This window comes from Octodon degus, unplaced genomic scaffold (genome assembly GCF_000260255.1).
Source record: "Octodon degus isolate 3935 unplaced genomic scaffold, OctDeg1.0 scaffold00005, whole genome shotgun sequence".
Lineage (NCBI taxonomy): Eukaryota > Metazoa > Chordata > Mammalia > Rodentia > Octodontidae > Octodon > Octodon degus.
In genome coordinates this window covers 31,364-36,832 of record NW_004524581.1, presented here as the reverse complement: position 1 = coordinate 36,832, position 5,469 = coordinate 31,364, and the positions used below count along the sequence as shown (strand labels likewise).

The following is a 5,469-nucleotide window of genomic DNA, read 5'->3' as shown; positions in this document are numbered from 1 at the left end:
ATATGCATGGGATAATTTTGATTCTTTTGCATTTACTTCAGCTTGTGTTATAGCATTGGATGTGGCTGAAAGGTATACACGCTGCTCAGAAGAATGTGTATTCTATTGTTTTGTAGATATCTATTAAGTCCCTTTGTTCAAATGTGTTGTTAAACTGATATTTCTTTATTAATTTTTTAATCTAATTAATCAGTGTATTTGTGATAGTGAGATATTGAAGTCCCCCCAACAACTGTTGATATTTATCTGATCTTTTATGTCCAGTAGCTTTTGTTTTACGAAGTTAGGTGTGCCCATGTTTTTTTTTTTTTTTTTTTTTTTTTTAACCAGGGATTGAACTCAGACCTTTGCACTTGCCAGGGAAGCACTTATTCTACTGAGCCATTTCCCCAGCTAGTTTTTTTTTTTTCCATGTTTGTTGTAATTGTTATCTTCTGTTGCACTGTTGCCCTAACCAATGTGTCGTGATGTTTTTGCTTCCTCTAATCAATTTTGGCTTGAGGTCAAATTTGTTTCAAAATAAAACAGTTACTCTGGGCTCTTTTCTCAGGATGGTGGAGCCTGAGTAGCATCACTGTTACTCTGTGGAGAGGACTGTTGGTATTGGCAAAATTGAAGTTAGGACTGGAGGCACTTTTCTGTCTTCAATCAAGTTGAGGTTATAAGAATGCAGAGCATTTAACTTGGAGAAGAACAACCATACTCTAAGGAAGCATCAGCAACCTCACCACCACCGCCAGCAGCAGTGGCAGCAGCGGCAGCAGCAGCCAGTACCTGCAAATGGGCAATAGGCCAGTAGCCAAAATGAAGGTTTGACTATTGACCTGAATTTTAAGAAACCAGGAGAGAAGACATTTACCCAACATAGCCGCCTCTTTGTGGGCAGTTTTCCCCCTGATATCCCTGAGGAGGAAATGAGGAAACTATTTGAGAAATATGGGAAGGAAGGAGAAGTTTTCATTCATAAGGATAAAGGCTTTGGCTTTATCCACTTGTAAACATGAACCCTTGCAGAGATTGCCAAAGCAGAGCTGGATAATATGCTTCTCTGTGGAAAACAACTGCACGTGCACTTTGCCTGCTGTAGTGCATTTCTTATAGTCCAAAACTTTCCTCAGGACATGTTCAATGAACTAGTGGAAGAAGCCTTTTCTGTGTTTGGCCAGGCGGAAAGGACTGTAGTCATTGTGGATGATTGAGGAAGACCCTCAGGAAAAGGCACTGTTGAGTTCTCAGGGAAGCCAGCTGCACAGAAAGCGCTGGATAGTGAAGGGTCTTTCCTACTAACCACATTTCCTCGGCCTGTGACTGTGGAGCCTATGGACCAGTTAGATGATGAAGGACTTCCAGAAAAGCTCGTTATAAAGAACCAGCAATTTCACAAGGAGTGAGAGCAGCCACCTCGATTTGCACAGCCTGACTTCTTCAAATATGAATATGCCATTCGCTGGAATGCACTTACTGAGATGGAGAAGCAGCAGCAGGATCAAGTGGACTGCAAGACCAAGGAAGCCCATTGGAAGCTGCAGATGGAGATGGAGGCTGCTCACTACAAGCACCAGGTTGTGATGATAAGGAGGTTTTGATGAGATGCCAGAAGAACTTCAGAGAATGGAAGAGCTGCATAACCAAGAGGTCCAAAACCAAAAGCAACTGAAGCTCAGGCAGGAAGAGGAGTGTAGGCACCATGAAGAAGAAATGTGCTGGCAACAAGAAAAGATGATGAGGCAACAGCAGGAAGGATTCAAGGGAACCTTCCCTGATGCATGACAACAAGAGATATGAATGGGCCAGATGGCTATGGGAGGTGCTATGGGCATAAACAACAGAGGTGCCATGTCCCCTGCTCTGGTGTCAGCTGGTACCCCAGTTCCTCCAGGACCTGCCACTATGATACCCAATGGAACCTTGGGATTGATGCCACCAACAAGTGAATGCTTTGGCTAGGCTGCTACGATGGAAGGAATTGGGGCAATTGGTGGAACCCCTCCTGCTTTCAACCACGCAACTCCCGGAGCTGAATTTATTCCAAACAAATGTCACCAATACTAATAAAGTTTCAGTGTCTAGTTTCCTGAAACCTTTAAAAGAAGGAACCCTTTTGAACTAGCCAGAATTCTACCTTAAAAAAGTGTTAGGGATTCCTCCCAATAGTTAGGTCTTCTCTGTCTGCACTACTCTAAGGGAGTATGTTGGGGGCAGAGGGAAAGGGAGGGGTGATATTTAACAAATTCTTTTTTTTTTTTTTTTTTGCGGAACCAGGGATTGAACTCAGGCCCTTGCACTTGCCACAGAAACGCTTATTCCACTAAGCCATCTCCCCGGTCCCCAACAAATTCTGTGTGGTTTGTTTAATTGGTTCTGTGTGACACATTCCTGAAATTTCAAATATAATGAATTGTTGAAGGCTTGAGGGAACCATGACAGAATGATTCTTTAGAGTCCCATTGATCTTGAGCATTCTGGGGTTTTTTTGTTCATTGTATTTTATTTGCTTTCTACATCCCTCACTCCCAGAGACACTGCCACATACACCACAAAACATCTCCCAGTGACCTCAGCCCCATTGTTCCATTTGCTGCGAGGTGAGAATTCAGGCAAATGTCCTCAGAGAACACAGACAGCCTATGTACGGTTCTGTTATATCCCATATATTACCCTTTCATGTACTACAGACATTTTCTCTTAGAGATTTTCATTTTAGTATATCTTTAAAAAAAATCTTGTGTTAACTTGCCTCCATCTTTTCCTTGGGTAAGGACATCCTAGGAATGACATGTTTGTGTTGATGATGTTGCTGTTCACAGCTTTTCTTGATAGGTCCAGTACAATCTTGGGAATAGGGTTGCTGTATGCTGAAGGTCTGATAGTAGCTCTTAGCCTTGCTTATTGTAGTTATGCTGTGCATTTTTTTACTGGTGTACCATGTTTGATTTATCCCTGATACCTTAAATTTGGAGTTTTTCTGAAAAATGGAGCAGTAATACAGCATCAACTTATTAAAGTATATTTTAAGCCTTTACTAAAATAAAATAAAATAGTTACTCCTACTTTTTTCTGCATTCTTGGTAAATGAAATATTGTTTTCCATCCTTTAATTTTTATTCTATGAATGTCTTTTTGGGTTAATGTGTATCTTGTACATGCCATATTGGTATGGGGAGGTTTTATTATATTTTTGTTTGTTTTTTTTTTATCTTTTTGAGATAAGGTCTCACCCTGCAGTTCAGGCTGGACTTGAACTCATAGTAATCCTCCTGCCACCGCCCCCCAAAAGCTGAGATTATAAGCATGCACCACTACACTTAGCTGCTAATGTTTTGAGACAGGGTTTCACAATATGGTTTCAATTGGCCTTGGACTTAACTATGTGGGCAAAGGCTGGTCTTATACTGGTTGAATTTCTCCTACTTTAGCCTCCAAGTGCTGGGATTACACACATGTGCCACCATGCTCAGTTAGGTTTTGATTTTTGAGCCAATCTGCCAATCTGTGTGTTTTTTCTTTTTTAAAAAGAGGATACAAATTAGAATTAAAACACAAAAAATTTAAAGTGATACAGAATTTCACTTAACAAAGTAATATGAATTTCACAGTATTTGTTGTAATACATAGTGTTGTCTTCCAATCAGTTATTTAGATTTCCAGATATATGCATGTAAAGTTGGAAGAAGAAAGAAAAAAAGAAAGTAATGTCTAAGAAATTAAGAAGAGAAAAAGTACAAACAATTGAAAAAAAGAGACAAAAAATTAAGTAATAACTGTTGCTTTCCACAGATCAGCAGAAATGCACAGCACAGTTGTCCAAACCATCCTGCTTACATAGATAAATCTCTTTCTCCAAGTCCTTCTCCTGTCATTGCCCTGAATCTGTGTTTTTGATTGGGGAATTGAGACCCTTTACCCTTCTGGTTAACCATTAACCTTGCTTTAGTGTATTTATTCCATTTTGACTTTTGGTCTTTTTTCAAGGATATCTTTGAGATTCTTTAGGAGCACTGGTTTCGTGTGTATGAGTTTCTTACAGTTTCTTTTTCTTTTCTTTTCCTGCATTTAGGACAGGGTCTACAGGGTCTCACAACGTAGATCAGACTCAGTGATTCTCCTGTTTTCAGCCTCCCAAGTGCTGGGATTATATGTATGCACCACCACACCCAGTCTCTATCACTGTTTTAGTATGCCCCGTGGGTGGGGCCAGCACGGCACACTGGGGACTGAACCATGGCCACTGCTCTTACAACTTCTTTTTGTTTTGAAAATTCCTTATTGCTCCATCTATTTTGAAAGATAGCTTTTTCTACATACAATAATGTGGGTCAGTTGTTTTCTTCACTCCACGCTTTCTTTACATTTTAAGCTTTGTCTTCAGAAGTGAAAGTTTAATTTTTAGAAAATATTATTGGGCTTTTGCTACTGAGATCATTTTTTAAGTTGATACATAGTTACACATATTTATGCAGTACATATGACCTTTTTCTGTTGTTTCTTTGTAGTTGTTGTTTGTTTGTTTTGTCAGACAAGGTCTCATTATACAGTTCCAGCTACCTTTCAATTCACTCTGTAACCCAAATTGGCCTTTAACTCACAATGATCCTCCCACTTCAGCCTCCCAAGTGCTAGGATTATAGGAATGAGCTATCAAGTCCAGTTATGTGACATTTTAATACACATAAACAATTTGGAAATATAAGATCTGAGTAATTTTTTAAAAGCCATTTGACAATCATGAGCCCTATCTTCAAACACATATACTCCTAGGGAGCAGGAAATGATAGGCCACAGGACATGAAGATGGACTATGTTATTAAAGTCTGTGGGAGCTGCCTTGCAAGAGAAGTTTCCATAAACAACAGACACTTGATTTTAAGTGACAGAAACCTGATTCAAACTAGTCAGCAAAAAGGCTATTGGTTTACATATCTGGCACATCTGACAGTAGAACAACTTTAGAACTACTGTTCCCATAGCTCTCTTATCTCTTTCATCATCTCTAGTCCTGGCTTCCTGTGTCTTGTATTACCTTCTCTTGAGCAAACAGCTTTCTTTGTCCACTAGTAGCTTAGCTTTTCATTCTAAATTTACCTACTGTCGGGGGAAGAGTTCATTAATCCAACCCTGGAAACTCTGATTGACCACTTTGGTTTATACTTAGGCAGAGGAACTGAGGTAAAAATTCTGTGATTGGCTGGCTTGACTGAGCACATGAACAGAGAGGGGGTGATTGTGCAAGGTACCTGAGAGTAAGAGGGATGAGAAAGCTAGGTAAGCAAAAACATAGCCGGCACAGTTTCCTACAACTTGAGAGTTGACAGCAACAAGTCATTCTAGACACCTGGTTACTACTCTTAGCGTGCTTTGGGGACACATGGCTAGAGATTCAGCTAATAGGATGAGACCAGCCAGAACCTCTGTGGTCTTCTAGAAACTTCCAGAACTGGAAGTTTAAATTACTAAGAAGACCCTGGAGAG

The 5,469-nt window shown here is 40.0% G+C and overlaps 1 pseudogene; it reads left to right on the top strand.

Annotated features, from left to right (window-relative positions):
* The first annotated feature begins 899 nt into the window (after positions 1-899).
* Positions 900-2,052, top strand: LOC101592983 (annotated as a pseudogene).
* Positions 2,053-5,469: the final 3,417 nt, after the last annotated feature.